The 20,842-nt window shown below is 38.5% G+C and overlaps 1 protein-coding gene across 8 annotated transcripts in view; it reads right to left on the bottom strand.

Annotated features, from left to right (window-relative positions):
• Positions 1-8,766, bottom strand: part of ENOX2 (ecto-NOX disulfide-thiol exchanger 2) — a 325,393-nt gene extending 316,627 nt beyond the window's left edge. For 2 of the 8 annotated variants that reach the window (XM_079765261.1, XM_079765265.1), the window contains exon 1: positions 8,464-8,630. The gene's annotated coding sequence lies outside the window, so the exon portion shown is untranslated. The other 6 variants (XM_079765262.1, XM_079765263.1, XM_079765268.1 and 3 more) reach the window with 6 other exon arrangements.
• Positions 8,767-20,842: the final 12,076 nt, after the last annotated feature.

Below are 20,842 nucleotides of genomic sequence, written 5' to 3'. Positions count from 1 at the left end.
CCTTGTTATGGGAAATCACTGAAAGTTTTCCAGTTCTTATTCTCACTTATCATTATTATACCAAGGAACAGCATTTTGTGGGTAAGGCACCCTTGAAAAGCTGAGCCAAAAGGGAGCAGGGTGGAGCTAATAAAAAACAATTCTTTTTTTTTCCTCCTAGATTGCCAATATATTTCACCACACCTCCCATCCTACATTGTTTTAAACTATGTGGCAGTAAAGTCAAAAAAGGAAAATGAATAATTTAGCAAAAGTTTACACTTTGTAGGCAAGTAAAAGAGGAAGCAACGGGGAAGCCTGGAATATGAATCTATAGACATATGATCAGTCGCCACTTCTGGAAAGTCAACATTTTGGCTGTTTTAAACAAATAGCAAAAGCAACTAGCTTTATTTGTAGACTAAACTGAGGTGTATGATGAATTTAAAAAAAAACACTGAGTCTGTTTTGATCTTCAAAAATGTCAAACTGGTAAACACTTCACTTTTTTGTACATATAAATCTAAGAGCCAAGTCTAGCTTGAGGAAGATTTAAGACACATAAAATTTGTCTGAGGTGTCTGCCAAATCTCTGTAGCAGAAACAGAAACCCTGGGAAAGCTGACAAAGTCATAACTCTCACAACATCATCAGTAGGCTTGTGCAGGGCTGGACACACTGAAAGTCACTGTTCCATCTCTAACACTGTTTGTAAACAGGTAAGTAGATAATTTGCTTATCAGCTATCTGGTAGCTCATTTTCTCCAATATATCCCACAGAGAAAAGAGACAGGACAAAAAGAATAAATCCCTCCTGGCACATATCCCAACTTTCACCTGGGTAAGTTTTCATTTCTAGAATGGGCCTGATTGTTAAAAAGTCTTCTTTTTTATTCATTTATTTCTCTTGCACAATAATTCTTGTATGTATACAAGATTCATATTCTCTCTCTCTCTCTCTCTCTCTCTCTCTCTCTCTCTCTCTCTCTCTCTCATCATTAAAGGGGGTGTTAGTAAATACCTAGTACAGTGCCTAACAGAGTGCTTTGAACATGGTAAGCCCACAATAATTCATCAAATGAATTAAAATTCTATCTTTAATTTCTATGTGCAATTTATTCGACCATGGAGTAGGAAAATATAAATTATTTTTTTCTAGAGTATTTAAAAATGACCATTTCTTACAAGGTAATGTTTTATTCAGATGATTCATGCTTAGGACTTCTCTACTTTAATGAGCATCCTCTTTTTTTTCTCAATGGGTATTGTATTTATAAGGAAAATGTAGGAAAGACCATATTGCAGGATCCTGAATGACAATGAAAACTGATACATTTTTGTCGAGAAAATCAGATATCCCATATTTACTTGATTTATGTCATTATGGTAATCCACTACATATGTCTAAGATCACTTAACAATGCATTCATGGGCTGCATTCTGAAAATAGGATTAACAGTTGAATTCAACTTAGGACTTCCCTGGGGACAGATAGCTAGAAAATACATCTACATGACATTTAAAAAAATAAATTAACCAATGACATTGACTCCCATGAGACACATTGTTTCTTGTACTTTCAATTCTATCATAGATTTCTGTAGCCCTCTGCTGACATCCCCATCCCAAAAGACATAGAATTTCTAAACAAAGAAAAACATAGCATTTGGAGCTATTCCTTCTCTCCTGCATGAAGTGTTATGTGCACAAAGGAAATAACTCTGTACATTAGCACAATGTGAAGGGTGACATGGTGAGATCATGTCAGTCTGAACTGTGCTTCTTACACTGTGGTCACATATAACTTGCTCAAGGGAAAGAACAAAGTCTCTTTCCCTGCACAATGACAAAAACTGGCAGGAGCTTCAGGAAAATAAGGAGAGCTGTGTTATGGCAGATGGTTTGGATTTTTCTCTAAAAAATGTTCTTTTGTCCCTTCCCGCTTTTTATTTAATTTTCCTCATCTGTAAAATAAAGATAACTTTTATGTATTTTTAATACTTTTACTCTGAGGATGAAATGAAGTACTAGTGGATTGCCTGGCACGTAACAGTTAACCCATACAATCCACATCGACATTTGGCTAGCATTAATTAAACACCTATTATGTGGCAGGAAGTGGACTAAGACGCCAAGAAAAGGTAAATTGTAGGAAGAAGAAGTGATATTGGAGAGAAAAGCAGGGAGCCAATTTTGAAAGGTTTTATAAGCCAATCTAAGAAGTTTGGATTTTATCTTGAGGACAATGGGCAGCCTTTGAACTATTTTATAGAGCCAAATAGCTTCAGATTTGCAACTTAGAAAAATCATTCTGTCAGCATTGGTGGAGAATGCACTACAAGGGAAGCAGGCTAGAGGCAGTAGACATCCAAACTGTAAGTCATGCGAATGTGTGGGCACGGTACTGTGTCCCAAACTAAGGCAATAGATAATAAGGGTGGACACAGGGAAAGTATTTTTAACTAACATTTAAAAATTAATCAATGTATAATTATAGCAGATTAGAAAGTAAAATTTGCAAAAGGTTAAAAATAGAATTCATATGTAATCTTAAGATTTACAGCAAACTTCCATCAATTTTTTTGTTTCACATTGCAGGATTTTTCCTATTTATGCATGCAAAGATGTGTGCACTTATGTACAGTGCCCATATGTGTATGTGTGATATGTGTGTGTATTTAAACTGGGATCTGTTATCACCGATAAGGGTTTAATCTCCAAGATTTACAGGGAACTCATACAACTTAAAAGGAAGATAAACAATCCAATCAAGAAATGGGCAAAGGACCTAAATAGATACTTTTCGAAAGAAGACAGAAGAAAGGCCAAGAGACATATGAAAACATGCTCAAAGTCACTAATTATCCGAGAGATGCAAATCAAAACGACAATGCGGTATCATCTCACACATGTCAGAATGGCTATCATCAACAAACGACAAGTGTTGGCGAGGATACAGAAAAAAAGGAACTCTTTTGCACTGCTGGTGGGAATGCAGACTGGTGCAGCCACTGTGGAGAACAGTATGGAGTTTCCTCAAAAATGGACCTCCCATTTGACCCTGCGATCCCACTTCTAGGAATATATCCCAAGAAGCTAGAAACACCAATCAGAAAGGATATATGCACTCCTATGTTCATAGCAGCACAATTCACCATAGCTAAGATTTGGAAACAGCCTAAGTGCCCATCAGCAGATGAGTGGATTAAAAAACTGTGGTACATCTACACAATGGAATACTATGCTGCAGTAAAAAAGAAGGAATTCTTACCATTTGCAATAGCGTGGATGGAACTGGAGAGCATCATGCTAAGTGAAATAAGCCAGTCAGAGAAAGATAAATACCACATGATCTCACTCATTTATGGAATATAATGAACAACATAAACTGATGAACAGGGACAGATCCAGAGACAGAGAAGCAGCGATCAGACTGTCAAACCTCAGAGGGAAGGTAGGGGAGGGTGGGGGTAAGGGGGAGAGATCAATCAAAGGACTTGTATGCATGCATATAAGCATAACCAATGGACACGGACACCAGGGGGGTGAGGGCATGAGTGGGGGGGTTGGGGGGGTTAATAGGGGGATGATGACACATATGTAATACCTTAATCAATAAAGAAATTTAAAAAATAAAAAATAAACTGGGATCTGACAACTTTATAAGCTAAATTTTTTCTTAATGTATCAAACAATTTTCTACATCATTAAATATTTTTTGGTAACAGCAACTTACATGGGTAATTAGTAATTCATTGTATAGGTGTACTATAATTGATTTCATTTAAACCTTTAGTATTGGACATTTAAAATGTATTTTTTTCTTTTAAGTTTTTGCTATTATAAACTTGTTTGTTTGTTTGTTTTTGCTATTTTAAAAATATCCTGAGAGCTAAATTTTTGGAAAATCATGTCTATTTCCTCAATAAAGAACCCTATAAGTTGAAGTGGTAGGTTGAAAGCTATGTTAAATTTTAATTTTTTTGACACATATTGACAAATTGCTCTCCCGAAGGGCTGTATAAAATTACAGTTCCACTAGCAGTGTCTACAACTAGGAGGAGACCCATTTGAGAGTAATTTCAAGGATGGAGTAAACAGGACTTGGTGGGTGTAGAAGAGGGATGGATCCTTGGCAGAGTATCAGGGCAGGAGCAATGTGAACTCTGTCAAGAGGAGCAGACCAATGGGCAGGCCTAAGGAACAGGCAGCTGGGTGGATAAATGATGAGGGGAAAAAAGTAACTATAGGAGAGTGGGTCAAAAAAATGAAGAAAAAAAAGTGATCTGTCGTAGAGTTGTGCATTCAGGTCACTTTAATTTACTGCTTTATTCAGCAAAAGTAGCAAATGTAGCAAACAGCTAATCTTTTTTGTAGCACTTGGTACTACAAGGTCCAGAGTTATATTCATGTGAATATGTTGGTCCATTCTTTTCATCCAATAATCATTTATTAGGTGTCTACCATGTGCCAAGTGCTGTTTTGGATGCTATGGGTATGGAGATGAATGAGAGCTGGTCCCTCCTTTCAAGGAGCTCACAGTCTAGGGAGGACACAGATATCCACAGATTGATACACTACAGTGTGGTACAGACTAGGACAGAGGTAAGTGCAGGGTCCTATTGAAGCCAGAAGCCTAGCATTGCTTCGTGTATGCATGCATGTGTGTTGGAGGGGGCAAGTTGAGGAGTTGCAAGGAAGGATTAACAGAGGTATTGATATTTGAGTTTAGTCTTGAAAGACAAGGAGTTCCTCAGATCACTAAGGGTCACAGATCATACTAATTCCTTAACAGCATCTCGAATATTTGTGCTACCACTCTCAAGGACACTTGAGATGCTTGTGTGCAATTCAAACCCACTTATGACAATAGTTTCCACTGTTACCTTAATGAATATATGTACACAATCTGTTTGGGCAATACTGTGCTCATCTTAGAATATGAAAGATAACAAACAAATGGCATACTGACTTTTAAAATCATTTTGATGACACTGATAGAATAATAATATTCATATCTACCAAGTCCTATTAATTCTACCTCCTAAATGGCTCTAAAATCTGTTCCCTCCTCTATGTTGCTCCCTCAGCTCCTGAGCACCAGCCTCCTAACTGGTGCATTCAGTTTTATCTTTTATAAGACACATTAGTAAAATTTAAAATATTTGTGGGAGTTCAACATAACCACTGATGGTAGATGCCCTACATTTTGAGAAACACTGGCCTGTGAGAGCACATCCAAACTTCTTAGCCTTGCATTCAAGGTTCTTCACAAATCAGTCTCAACCTATCTTTCCAGACTTTTCTACCATTATACTTTCCTTTTCCCAAACAATTTGCACCCCGGTCATGCTAAATTCCTCAATATTGAATGGCTATGCACTGCTCTTCTATAACCATGTCTCTTACAGACTGCTCCCTCTATCTGAAATGCTTCCCCTCCACTCTTCTCTGCCTAGCAAATTCATTATCCTTCAAGACCTATCATGTCACCGCCTCACAAAAGCCTTCTGCCTAACTCTCTCTTACAATTAGTCACTCCTTCCTCTATCCTTCCAAAGCACTTCGTACCTATCTCTATTATACTACACACTACATTATCTCAGAATTATGGACCTCTATTTCCCCAGCTAGAACCAGGGAGAGCACACCAACACTTCATGTGGGCAAAGGTCATGGAGGAAACCTAGTGACCCAAGTCACTTAAAATAAAAGCAAAAATAAAACCTAAACTCAGTCCAGGCCCAAAGAGCTTAAAGGAATGACGTTTTACAAAGTGAATCATCTTACTCAGAAATAGCCATACTGACTATAGTTTTGGCAGACAAAATTAGCTACGGCTGCAATAGCAGTTAAGCTAATTTGGTTTTGGCAGCTACTTTCAGCAGACACACACTGACATAGAAACTAAGAGTGAATCATTTGGGTTTCTGCCAAGATGATCAACTATAACTCACAATAATCTCTCCTTACCACAAGCAGAAAATCAAGAATAAAGTGAACAGCATGAACAGCAAACCATGGTAGACAGAGCCTGGGCTCTATAGTCAGAAATCTATACACCCAAACCCCAAATCAATTCATTAAGATCTACATGGCTTTAGGTAGGTTGTTTAACTTTGCATTTTAGTCTCCTCTTCTAGAAAAATGGGAGGAATGGTACCTACTTCATAAGACTATTAAAATAATGCAACAAAATGCTTATGACAGTGCCTGGAACATTATTATGGGCTCAATAAACATCAGTCATTATTGTAACCCAATGAAATGACTACAATTCAGATAATGTGATGCACAGAATAGCAAATGCATTTTTAAAGAAATAAATATGAGCCCTGGCCAGTGAAGTTCAGTTGGTTGGAGCATCGTCCCATGCACCTAAAGGTGGTGGGTTTGATTCCAGGTCAGGGCACATACCCAGGTTGTGGGTTCGATCCTCACGTGGGGCATGTGGGAGACAACCAATCGATGTTTGACATCGATGTAGTTTCTCTCTCTCTCTTACAGTTAGTCACTCCTTCCCTCTCCCTCCTTCTCTCAGAAATTAATTTAAAAACAAAGAAATTTGCCACCAGGCTTTAAAATTGACAACTATAGAGTGTAGCTAGCCACAAACAAAACAGTGTATATGACAAAGTTCCTCTGGGGTTTAAACTCACACCTGGAACACACCACCACACTTCTTTGTGTTCTCCAAGAATTGATCTCAAAACAGGTTCCCCTAGGATGAAAAAACAAAAATCGCCCAATCTTAATTTTTTGTCTTTAATTTTATTTGATATAGAATAATATCCAAATCATGTGGATACTTCAAAGTGTCATATTATTATGACCCCAAGCTTTTTAATACCATTTCTTTCCCAATCTATCACTGCTGACATCTTTTTTTAAAAACTGAATTTATTTGGGTGACACTGGTTCACAAAACCATTGTAAAGAGTCTGCTTTTGACCATGGGTGCACAATGCAGTGTGAAAATGATGTTTTGTTGAGTTGTACACTTGAAACCTGCTGACACCTTTTATTCCATTCAGGTAAGCCCACTTGTCACAAGTGCTTCCTCTTCTATCTATCCTTCTCAATTCCAATCCTAGTATTATGGGGAAGCATTTTCTCCCTCCTCTTTGCCCATTTCAAATTTCATCTGGAGCCCAAGTTAAATTCGCCTTTTTCACAAAGCCTACCAGAATTGATCTGAAGACAGATAAGTTTCAAACCTTCAACACTTCCAGGTTTGGCTTGACACTACATAGGTCAGCCCCCACCCTCCAACCCATTAGTATACCCTTCCACTAATGCCTCAGAACTTTTTGTTCACATTTGTTATAATGAAATCATTAATAGAGTCTGTTTCACACAGCCTATTTTATTCTGTAGTTGGTGTGCCACATACAAAATTGCCCATATTAGTGCTATCAGTCCTTGCTGGAAACCCCTAAAGCACGGTTTTAAAAATAGGTATACGGAGGGAAGAGACTAACCAATGAACTTATATGCATATATGCATAACCTATGGACAGATAATAGTGAGGGGAAGGCCTGGGGAGGGGAAAAGAGTGGGGTGCAGGGGGCTAGTGGGGGGAAAAGGGCACATCTGTAATACTTTCAACAATAAAGATAAATTTAAAAAATAATAAATATAAATAATAGGTCTAACTTGCCCTTTACTCTCATCAGAATATTGCACTGAATCTTAAACACATATCTCAAAAGTGAAATTCCTTCCCTCTTCTGTTCCCTATCCCTTCTGAGAATTAAAAGGAAACCCTTTCTACTGCAAAGATCTGGTTAGGGAAGGGGTGGGTGGCTGGAGGGGACAAAAAAGAGATGGCGACTATCTTATCTCACCATCAATGAGACAGAAAGTGAAAATTTGACAAAAGTAACGTCCTGGGCGTGGCAAGGAATTCCCCCGCCTCCAGAGGAAATGGAAAGTGTGTGCCTTGGGAGGGATGTGTGCCCAAACCTGAAATATAAATAGTGCAGTGAAGGCCTGGAAAGGGGGCGGGAGTGGGGAAAGGGGGACCCATGGGGGGGGGGGAGATCTGTAAAACTTTCAACAATAAAGATAAATTTTGTAAAAATGTAAATTGAGGGAAAAGAGAAAAGAGATCACCCAACTCTTCCAAGCAGTAAGGAGAGTCCAGACGCCACCTAAGGAAGACGCTGGTCGAGAACCCTAACTTCAGACATCTGGGGAGGCACAAGGCAGGAGTGCGGGTGTGTGGAAGAAAAGAACAGAAGGCGAGCTGGAGGGGGAAAAAAAAAAGAGAGAAAAAGAGCGCGCTCCCGCGGTTGGAAGGAACAGGTTTGGAGAGCTCAGAAGCCCACCCCCGACTGGCAGTCCCAACGCCCCCACCTCCGCGAAGGCGGAGCTGGGCGGAGTTAACCGCTAAGGGCAGCAGCCCCGGAAGCACCCTCCTCCCTAGACTCCTGGTCCCACAGTCCCCAGCCACAGCCACTCAGGCGTTCTGCCTCTCTGACCTCCAGCTCCCCGGCTACCGAAGCTACTCCGTATACAGCCGCAGAAAGTCGGACGGCGTGGAAGCTCCTGGGCAGGAAGTGTCCTCGCTGCGCCAAGCGCCACGCAACTGTCTTCTATGTTCCCCGCCTCGCTCTAGCCGGCTTAGGCCCGACACTGGGGCCCAAGGCTGGACTCTCACCTAATATGGCGTTTCCTATTGGTTACTGGTCACCAGGGAAGCGAGCCCCCAGTCGTTGTCCTCATGGGAAATGTAGTTTGGAGTCGCTTGAGGCTCTTACTCCTGGAGAGGATCCGATACTGGCATTGGTGGAAAGACTTAAATGAAGATAGAGGATTGTGGGAGATGGAGTTGAGACAGTAGTTTCTATATATACCCACAATTCCCATCACCTCCCACCCCCTGGCTGTGATTATGCCCAGAGTTCAAACAGAGAAGAGCATTCTGGGTATTGTAGTTTGGCGTGCACCGGCTAACAAAATCCTCCTTCTTAGATTATGGGGTTGTACTTGTGGAGGCATTTGAAGGTTCTAGATTTATTTTGCTGTTGGCTAAGCTATTAGCATTTGGGGGGAGCACTTCATATCGTGATTTGAAATTCTCATTAAGTTTTGCTTGAGTGACTTATTTTTGCTCTGATAAGCTTACAATTTTAACTGGTCCTTTAAAACTGTCAGAAGTGTGTTCTGTGTGAACCATCTGCATTAGAATCATTTCAAGGGATCTGGAAAAAATGTATATATTTTTTCTAATTGGGAGACATATTTTTCCTTTGAAATGGTGCTATAAATAAAAAGTATAGAAATGTGATATAAGCCCTAACTGGTTTGGCTCAATGGATAGAGCATCAGCCTGTGGACTGAAGGGTGGGTCCCAGGTTCGATTCCAGTCAAGGGCGTGTACCTTGGTTGCGGACACATCCCCAGTAGGGGGTGTTCAGGAGACAGCTGATTGATGTTTCTAACTCTCTATCCCTCTCCCTTCCTCTCTGTAAAAAAATCAATAAAATATATATTTTTTAAATGTGGTTTAGGCCAGCCCAGAAGAAGCCTATTTAACCCATAATAAAGTCATATTGTTGCCATGAATAACAGTGGCCACATATACTGCTGTAATGCAACCATTTAGAACATATAAACAATATAACCTGAATAATAAGAAATAACTACATTTCTTTAAGAAGCTGTTATTCTTTCTAGTAAAATTATGTTAAATGAAGTGGATAAAGAAATAGATGGGGACACCTAAGCACTTTTAAGTGATTTGAATGTTGACGAAAATGGTTGTTTATTTGGGCTAATTTCCTTTCTAACTTTTGACTTTTCTTTGTTAGAGATGAATCCTTATAGCTGAATGGATCGTTACAGTTGCTTTAGTACACTTCTACTGATCAGAACAACTGTTTCATTCACAAATGGAATGAAGGGAAAGAAAAATAAATTGCATTCTCCTAAGGTAATTGCATAAAATTTTAAAAAGAGTAGTTAAGGAGGAAGGGGATTTAATAGATTCAATAGTTTATTCAAAATTGCTTTGTGCAAAGCACTGGGATAGACAGTATTGACGCTAATTGGAAAACAGTCCTTGCCCTCAAGTACCTTACAATCTAAGAGAAGAGAAAGAATATACAATGTGAAAAGTGTTCTAAAAAGATCTAGGTAGTGTTCTATAGAACCATAAAGGAAGAAGAACTCATTTCACCTCTGGAGGAATCCATGCTTGAATGATGAAACTTGAAGAACTAGTAAGATATTTGTCAGATTTGGGGCAGGGAGATCAACCATATTTCATACAGAGAAATAAGGACATGAGAGAGTGCAGTGGACAGAAAAAAAGTTTCATATTGCAGGAACTAGATCAGGCAGGAATAAGGCACCATGCCAAGGATTTAAAAAAGGAAATGGTAGGATCATATGGACTTAGTGATAATTTGGGTATGGAAAGTGAGGGAAAAGAAGGAGTCTATTGTGACTCCAAAATTCTGATTTGGAAGACTGAGTGTATGGTTGTACCATTCATTGAGATAGGGAACCCAGAGAGAATTACAAATTGTGTAAGGGATAGGAGGAATCCAGTTTTGACAATTTAAAATTTGAGGAGTATGTGGAACATTTGGGCAGAGATGCCTGATATGTTGCAAGGAAATGTAGGTCTGAAGCACAGTAGAGAAGTTTGGGTTGGAACTAAACATTTGGGAGAAATCAGATTATAATTGGTAATTTAAAAAGTAAAGGTGGATTAAATTTTACTTAAGAGAATGTTTAGAATAGCAACTTTTAAAAGGACAAAGATTAAGAATGGGACCCTAGAAGATAAGTTCGAGTAGTAGGTGCAGGAAAAGGTACCTTTAAAGGATGCTGAGAAGGAATAGACAGATAGATTAACCAAGAGAAAACAAAGTAGAATTACTAGTATAGCACACAGAGGTCAAGTAAAAGAAGGACAGAAGAGTAACAAGGAACTACTAATTCATTCAACAAGTATTTATTGATTATCTACAATATTCCAGTCATAATTCTAGCTGTGGAGAATAGAGAAGTAGAAAAAAAAATACAACATCCCTTCCCTTTAGGGCTTATATTTTAGTAGGGAGAAACTATCAATAAATAAGATTAATAATTAGAATACTTTGCTGTGGATCAAAAAAATGGCAGTGGAATAGACAGCCTTGTCCCGGAGCAGATAGAAAGAACAGCTGAGGGTCGCATGGGGAGTGTTTGTTGGTGAGTTGCGGGGACAGCTATACTCCAGGACCGTGGTCGGCAAACTGCGGCTCACGACTCACATGTGGCTCTTTGACCCCTTGAGTGTAGCTCTTCCACAAAATACCATGGCCTGGGCGAGTCTATTTTGAAGAAGTGGCGTTAGAAGAAGTTTAAGTTTAAAAAATTTGGCTCTCAAAAGAAATTTCAATCGTTGTACTGTTGATATTTGGCTCTGTTGACTAATGAGTTTGCCGACCACTGCTCCAGGAGATTGTGGGGGACTGCTGGACAGGACTCCCCTTACCGGGCAGCCCCCACTGCTGCTAGGTTCCCTCCCAGAGCAACCAGATTAGATGCGGAGACCACGCCATCTTGAAGGGGAAAGTGGATGTTATCAGAAGCCTGAAAATCTACAACTGCGGCACCCACCAAACAGCTTTGAACCCCAAAACACCGATCCCCAATTGGCACAAACACGCGGATTCAGAGGAGCTCTACACTCCACCACGGAAAGGTCAGATTTCACCTGGGATAAGGTGAAGTCTCTGGTACTGGCAGGAGAGAGAAACACGCACACTGCGGGAGCTGGAGGACCAGGGAAGTCTGCACCTAGAAAAATTCATGGCTGTTGGGGCTGGTGTGATCCGTGAATGTGGAAGGGGATCCTCAGCGCTGCTAACAGAAGGGAACTCTAAAAAGCAACCCATTTTGATCTGACGCAAAAGGACACCCTAAAAATTTAAAAGTGTGTCGGCTGCTTATACCCAAGGGGGAAAGAAAAGACTGGAAGGACTTCTGCAAAACCCCAGAGTCCGAACACATATGCTGACTCTTTTTTTTTTTTCTTTTTCCTCTTTAATCCTTGCTCTGATTACTAAGCCCAATACATAGAATCACCCAATTGGGGAGACCCTAAGAGACAGCAGGGGAAAGTTATTTTTCTGGAACCTGAGGATCAGAGCAGGGAATAACTATCAGAGAACCAGCTCTGGGGCAACCCACTCCAACAACCCGGTATTGAGTGCCACAGGGAAAGCAGGATCTAAGCACTGGCTAGAGAGGACCTATAGACCCGGAGGTCAATCCAGAAACACTGCCACCCAGGGGTTGAATCACAAATTGACTCTTGTGTAAATACAAGTAAAGGAATACAAGAAATTAAGACACACTACCTGCTTAAAAATCAGGACTGGCTTACAACACTGAGGAGCAGTGGAATGCAGGGAACTGCAATACTGTCCTGACTAGGAAACAAGCATGTCAAACAGAACAGTAGAGGAAGTGAATGACCTTCACTACTGCACATTTTTATTTTTTCATCTTTTACTTAAGAAACTATTTTTTTTCTTTTTTCCTCACTTGATTTTACCTTTTTAATTATTACATTTTTATTTTCAATCAGTATTATGACTACTACTATTTTACCTATTTTTTTAAAAAGTGTCATTTTATTTTCCCTTTATTTTACTTTGGGATTAGTGTTCTACATTCTATTTTCATCTTTCCTTTAGCATCATTTTACTCTATCTCAACTTTACCTTTATGCCATCACTCTCTTACTAAATTTTCCCCTTTTGGTGTCCTGTTTCTCTTACACTTTCCTGTGTTAGATTGTCCCTATTCTTTCTTTTTACCCTGTAAAAATTTCACCCTACTTATATATCTAATTTCCAATCTCCTGCTCCAAGTCCATACACACCTCTCTCTTCTCTGTCTTCACTATCCAAAAAATTGTTTTTTTCTCTCTGTCCTTTTGTTGTTGTTTGCTTGATTGTTGATTATATCGATTTTTATGCTTGTTTGTGAGATTGTTTTGCTTATTCTATTTTTTGTTTTTTGTTTTTTGTTTTTTGTTTGTTTTTTGCTTCAGTTTTCCCTTGCCTTGCTTGATATTAATTGTTGTTTGTAGTTTGTATTCATCTCCAGGTACTTGTTGCTGGCATTTGTTGGGATTAGTTGCTGTTCTATTGGAGTTTTATCCCCATATATATAGTTTGTTCCCCTTTTCTTTCTTATTCTCTTTTTTTTCTCTCTTACTTTTTTTTCCTTTTCCCAATTTCATTTTTGTACTTCTTTCTTTTTCTCTCTCTCTTCTTCTTTCTATCCTATCCTCTAATTTGCCTTTCTTTGGTGGTCACATTAATTTGGGGTTATTAATACATTTCTGTTCAGTGCCTTGTGCATTGTACCTGGTTATATTGTATTTTCTGCATTTAAACCAACACAGGAGAGAGAGAACTACATAACCAGACACCCAGAGAAAGGAGACCATGGGGAGACAAAGAAACAGCCTGCATACGAAAGAAAAGCACGCATCACCAGAAAAGAAAGTAAATGAAATGGAGGCAACAAACCTGTCAGAGAAAGAATTCAGAGAAATGGACATAAGGTGGCTGAAAAGCATGGAAGACAAATTCGACAATATGTGTAAGAACCAAGAGGAAATGAAGAAGAACCAAGAAGAAATGGAAAATGACATCGCTGCTGTAAAGAACTCAATAGAAAGTATCAAGAGTAGACTAGAAGAAGCAGAGGACCACATAAGTGAGCTAGAAGACAAGTTAGGAACAAATACCCAAGTAGAGCAGCTTCTAGAAAAAAATTAAAAAGCAGGAGGAGAGCCTAAGGGAACTTTGGGACAACACGAAACAAAACAACATCCACATAATAGGGGATCCAGAAGGAGAAGAAACGGAGCAAGGAATAGAAAATCTGTTTGAAGAAATAATGACAGAAAACTTCCCTGATACAGGGAAGAAAAAAGCCCCACAAATCCAAGAAGCTCACAGAGTCCCAAGCAAAATGAACCCAAAAGACTGATGCCAAGACACATTATAATTAAATTGGCAAAAACCAACAACAAAGTAAGAATCTTAAAAGCAGCCAGAGAGAGACAGAAAGTTACATACAAAGGAACCTGCATCAGACTAGCGACTGATTTCTCAACAGAAACTCATCAGGCCAGAAGGGAATGGAATGAAATATACAAAGGCTTACAAAGGAAGGGTCTGAATCTCAGAATACTGTACCCAGCAAAGCTATCAATCAAAATTGAAGGTGAAATCAGGAGCTTCACAGACAAAAAGCACTAAGGGAATTTATCACTTCTAAACCAGCAATGAAGAAATGTTAAAGGGTCTGCTGTAAAAAAGAATATAGAAAGTGAAGAAGAAACACAGGAGTAACGAATAAGAATGGCGACAAATAAGTACCTATCAATAATAACTTTAAATGTAAATGGATTAAATGCCCCAATCAAAAGACATAGGGTAATGGATTGGATAAAAAAATAAGACCCATATATCTGCTGTCTACAAGAAACCCACCTCAGAAAAAAAGATGCACACAGACTGAGGGTGAAGAGACAGAAAAAGGTTTTTCAGGCGAATGGAAATGAAAAAAAAAAGCTAGGGTAGCAATACTTATATCTGACAAATTAGATCTCAAAGTGAAGGACATAACAAGAGTTAAGGAAGGCCTCTTCATAATACTAAAGGGAACAATCCAACAAGAAGAAACAACTCTGGTAAACATATATGCACCTAATACAGGAGCACCCAAATACATAAAAAAACTCTTGGAGGATATCAAGGGAGATATTGACAGCAATACAATCATAGTAGGAGACTTTAATACCCCACTATCACCATTGGACAAATCCTCTAAACAAAAAATCAGCAAAGAAACATCAATCCTAAATGACTCACTAGACCAGATGGAATTGATTGACATCTTCAGAACATTTCACCCCAAAGCCACAGAATATACATTCTTCTCAAGTGCACATGGGACATTTTGAACGATAGACCATATGTTGGGTCATAGGCAAAGTCTCTTCAAATTCAAGAAGATAGAAATCATATCAAGCATCTTCTCAAATCACAGTAGCATAAAACTGGAAATCAACTACAATAAAAACATTCCAAAAAAATCAAACACATGGAGACTAAACAGCATGCTATTAAACAATGACTGGGTTACCAGAGAGATCAAGGAAGAAATAAAAAACATCATGGCAACAAATAACAAGGAAAACACAACAATCCAAAATCTATGGGACACAGCAAATGCAGTCTCGAGAGGAAGTTCATAGCTCTACAAGCCTACTGCAAAAAATAAGAAACAATGGTAATAAATTACCTAACCCTACAACTCAAAGAGTTAAAAAGAGAGCAACAAGAAAAGCGCAGTGTAAGCAGAAGGAAGGAAATAAAAAAAAATCAGAGCAGAGATAAACGACATAGACACCCAAAAAAAATAAATAAATAAAAAAGATAAACAAAACCAAGAGCTGGTTCTTTGAAAGGATAAACAAGATTGATGAACCTCTAGCTAGGCTCACCAAGAAGCAAAGAGAGAGCACCCAAATAAACAAAATCAGAAATGAAAGAGGTGAAATAACAACAGACCCCACCGAAATACAAAGGATTGTTAAAAAATACTATGAACAACTCTATTCCAACAAACTGGACAACCTGGTGGAAATGAACATATTCCTAGAAAAATATAACCTTCCAAAACTCAATCAGGAAGAATCTAAACAGCTCAATAGGCCAATAACTATGGAAGAAATTGAAGCAGTCATCAAAAAGCTTCCAGCAAACGAAAGCCTGGGGCCAGACGGCTTCACTGGGGAGTTTTACCAAACATTCAAGAAAGAACTAAAACCTATCCTCCTCAAACTATTCCAAAAAATTCAAGAGGAAGAAACACTTGAAGCTCCTTCTATGACGCCAGCATCACCCTAATACCAAAACCAGATAAAGACAACACAATGAAAGAGAATAACAGGCCAATATCACTCATGGACATAGATGCCAAAATATTCAACAAAATTCTAGCAAATCGAATCCAGCAGTACATCAGAAACATCATACACCTTCACCAAGTAGGATTTATCCAAGGAATGCAAGGATGGTACAATATCTGCAAATCAATAAACGTGATACATCACATAAACAAATTGAGAGATAAAAACCACATAGTCATATCAATTGATGCAGAAAAAGCATTAGACAAAATCCAACACCCTTTTTTGTTAAAAACTCTCAACAAGGTGGGAATAGAAGGATCATACTTCAACATAATAAAAGCTATATGATAAACCCACAGCTAACATCATACTCAATGGGCAAAAACTAAAACCATTTCTCCTAAGAACAGGAAGACAGGGATGCCCACTCTTACCACTCCTGTTTGACATAGTACTGGAAGTATTAGCTATTGCAATCAAACAAGAAGAAGAAATAAAAGGCATCCAAATTGGAAAAGAAGAAGTAAAGCTGTCCTTATTTGCAGATGACATGATATTGTACATAAAAAATCCGAAAGACTTTGTCAAAAAACTAATAGACTTAATAAATGAATTTGGCAATGTAGCAGGATACAAAGTTAACGCCAAGAAATCTATGGCTTTTCTATACACCAATAGTGAACTTACAGACAGAGAGTCTAAAAAGGCAAACCCATTTACCATCGCACCAAAAAAATTAAGATACCTAGGAATAATCTTAACTAAGGAGGTAAAAGACCTATACACAGAAAACTACAGGACACTGAAAAAAGAGATAGAGGAAGACGTAAACAGATGGAAGAACATACCATGTTCATGGATTTGTAGAATCAATATCATTAAAATGTCCATACTACCCAAAGCTATCTATAGATTCAATGCACTTCCCATTAAAATCCCAACGGCATATTTCACAGACCTAGAACGAACTCTCCAAAAATTCATCTGGAATAAAAAAAGACCCCGAATAGCCACAGCAATCCTGAGAAAGAAGAACAAAGTAGGTAGGATCTCAATACCAGATTTCAAGCTATATTACAAAGCCACTGTTCTCAAAACAGCCTGGTACTGGCACAAGAACAGACATATAGACCAATGGAATAGAATAGAGAATCCAGATATCGACCCAAACCACTATGCTCAATTAATATTTGACAAAGGAGGCATGAACATACAAAGGAGTCAAGACAGTCTCTTCAATAAATGGTGTTGGGAAAATTGGGCAGATACATGCAAAAAATGAAACTAGACCACCAACTTACACCATATACAAAAATAAACTCAAAATGGATAAAGGACTTAAACATAAGACGGGAATCCATAAAAATACTAGAGGAATCCACAGGCATAGAAATCTCAGACATATGCCAAAGCAATTTCTTCACTGATACCGCTTCTAGGGCAATGGAAGCTAAAGAGAAAGTAAACAAATGGGACTACATCAAAATAAAAAGTTTTTGCACAGCATAAGAAACCATCAACAAAACAACAAGAAATCCCACTGTATGGGAGCACATATTTGAAAATATTATCACTGATAAAGGTTTAATCTCCAACATCTACAGGGAACTTATACAACTTAATAAAAGGAAGATAAATGATACAATAAAAAAATGGGCAACAGACCTAAATAGAATCTTTTTGAAAGAAGACAGAAGGAAGGCCAAGAGACATGTGAAAACATGCTCAAAATCACTAATTATCTGAGAGATGCAAATCAAAACGATAATGCAGTACCATCTCACACCTGTCAGAATGGCAATCATCAACAAATCAACAAACGACAAGTGCTGGCGAGGATGCATAGAAAAAGGTACCCTCGTGCACTTCTGGTGGGAATGCAGACTGGTGCAGCCTCTGTGGAGAACAGTATGGAGTTTCCTCAAAAAACTAAAAATGGAACTCCCATTTAACCCAGTAATCACACTTCTAGGAATATATCCCAAGAAACTAGAAACACGAATCAGAAAGGATATATGCACTCCTATGTTCATAGCAGCGCAGTTCACCATAGCTAACATTTGGAAACAGCCTAAATGCCCATCATTAGATGAGTGGATTAGAAAACAATGGTACATCTACACAATGGAATACTACACTGCTATAAAAAAGAAGGAATTCTTACCATTTGCAGCAGCATGGATGGACCTGGAGAGCATTATGTTAAATGAAATAATCCAGGCAATGAAAGAAAAATACCACATGATCTCAGTCATTAATGGAAAATAAAGAACATTATAACCTGATGAATAAAAAGGTAGATACAGAGGCAGGAAAGCACCGAACAGACTGTCAAATTACAGCAGGAAGGCTGGGGAGTGTTGGGGAGGGAGGGAACTGGATCAACCAAAGGACTTGTATGCATGCATATAAGCACACTAATGGACACAAGGCACTGGGGCGGGGTGGGATGAGGTCATGCAACTGGGGGTAGGGGAGGCTGGGGGAAGGTCAATGGGGAAAAAAAGGAGATATATGTACTACTATATGTAATACTTTAAACAATAAAAAATATTTTAAAAAATAAAATTATCTAGTTCATACGTTTAAAAATATATAAATAAATAAAATAAAATACTTTGCTGTGGCTAGAATATTTTTGCAAGCCTTATTAGAATGTGTGTATGTTTATATATACAAAGGTGAGACTCTTGATCTATTGTTAGTAGAAAGTATGCTTGAAAATATATCCAGAAAAAAATACTTGAGTATAAGAAGATGAATTTGTGAAATAGTGGTCCAGAGTAAATCAGTCTGGCTAGATTTATAGATCTATTTTTAGGCCAAGGTTAAGGTTCTATGGAGAGCCAGTATACAGCTCAAGTCCTGGCCAGGGATCAGTTTTATAATGTGGAAACTTTTGACTTCAATCTTTGCTTAGGTTAAGACTTAATCAGTCTGTTGCTATCTTGATAAGTCAGTGTGGATCCCTGGTTAGATGACAATGGAACCAAGGTTAGGGATCAACTTGATACAAATTTAGGCCCTAAGTTATAGTCATCTACCTAATAAAAGAGTAACATGCTAATTGACTGTACCTTCGTGACACCCACCAGCCAATCAGCAGTGAGTATGCAAATTAACCCAGCAAAGGTGGTGGGTTAATTTGCATACACAGGTGCTGAGCGGCCTGGGGTGGGACGCAGGCATTCCACACCACCCCAGCTGCTCTGGGCCTCTGGGCAGCGTGGGAAGGCAGAAAGGCGGCTCCGGACCAGAATGGAAAGGCTGCTCTAGCCAGAGCGAAGGCTGTGCCGGCAGCCAGGGGAAGGAAGGCCCATTCTTGCATGAATCTTCATGCATCACGCCTCTAGTTGTTTAATATCTCACAAGGATCAGAGTGCATTTCTGACCAGTGTGAAAGCTCACTCTGGCCTGTATTATGCCTCATTATGAAGTCAATGTACAAGATTTGGAACAGTTGTCCCTCATTATCCACTAGAAATTGATTCCAGGACCACCATTGGATGGCAAAGTCCACAGATGGTCAAGTCCCTTGTATAAAATGGTATTGTATTTGTATATAACCTATCTATATCCTCCCATATACTTTAAATAATCTCTAGATTGCTTATAATACATAATGCAATGTAAATGCTATGTAAATAGTTGTTATACTATATTGTTTAGGAAATAATGATAAAAACGTCTATACATGGTCAATACAGATGTAACCATCAATACAATGTAACATTTTTTTCCAAATATTTGATCCACAGTTGGTTGAATCCACAGATGTGGAAACCTTAGCTAGAGAGGTCTAACTGTATTAAGATTTAGTCCGTATGTAGGAAGAGGCCTCATTCTGAGATCAGTGCTAAGTTCCAGCCAGCCTTAGAGAGATTAGAGTTAAAGCTCAGCTCAAGAATTGACTTTAGTTTTTAGTCAGTGTTGGAAAATCACTTTTATTTCTAGGTCAGCATTATGGCTCTGCCAGGGGAAAGGCTAATTAAGAATTTTAACAGGATTTATGTTAAGTCTTACATCAGGTGAAGTTTTAATTTGTGTTCATGGTTAGAGTTTATCCTCAGTTCAGCGTTAGGCTTCAGGCTGTATCCAATGTTAAGGCACAGTCAGTGTCTAAATTTAATATTTAGTCTGTTGCATGTTAGGACATTGCTTGTGATGTCCCATAGAGTTTTGTCTCAGAGCAAAGATAGCATCTCATGTGTGGACAATATTAAAGTATAGGTTGTGGCCAGGATTTCAACTATGGATATATTAGTAAACAGGATAAGTTCAAGGTATATTTCTGACTTCAGCCAGTGTCAGGGTTCTGTCTTTGTCAATAGTTCGTATCAGAGGTGGTCTGTGGAAGTAAGTCACAGTAGCCAGTGTTGTACCTCATTCCATGGCCAGAGCATGGTGTAGTCAGTGAACTGTGTTAGCATTTTTACTTGACTTGTATCATAGTTGATTCTTCTGGTAGTGGTCTGATTTTGACTTTGTGTAGTTTCTGTTCACTGAGTGTTGGTGTTGGTGCTATCTGATTAAACTTTTATTTTTGTACCAACATTCTGGTTTTAAAATTTTCAGTATTGTAACATACATAGTACATTTATTTTTGCTTGTTGAGACATTTGAAGGAGACTAATAATTATTAGTAGCTGTATTGAGTATTGGGACAACAATTTGTCAAAAAATTTTATGTAGGTTCTTTAAAAATGACATTAATTTTAGGTAACTCATACTATAGCAAATGCTGTTGATTGGTTAACCCAATACCCTAAAGCACCCTTTTCCTTTATCTTAAGATGCAGACTCTAAAAGCTAACAATACTTTTCTCAGGTCTTTTTTTTCATCAACAAGGCACACAAAAAAATGTTTTGACCTATAGAAAATTTTATTTTCCTGATTAAAGGAAAGGGACAGAAATTATGGA

Source organism: Cnephaeus nilssonii, assembly GCF_951640355.1.
Source record: "Cnephaeus nilssonii genome assembly, chromosome: X".
In the NCBI taxonomy this organism is placed as follows: domain Eukaryota; kingdom Metazoa; phylum Chordata; class Mammalia; order Chiroptera; family Vespertilionidae; genus Cnephaeus; species Cnephaeus nilssonii.
This window is presented reverse-complemented; position numbering and strand designations above follow the sequence as displayed.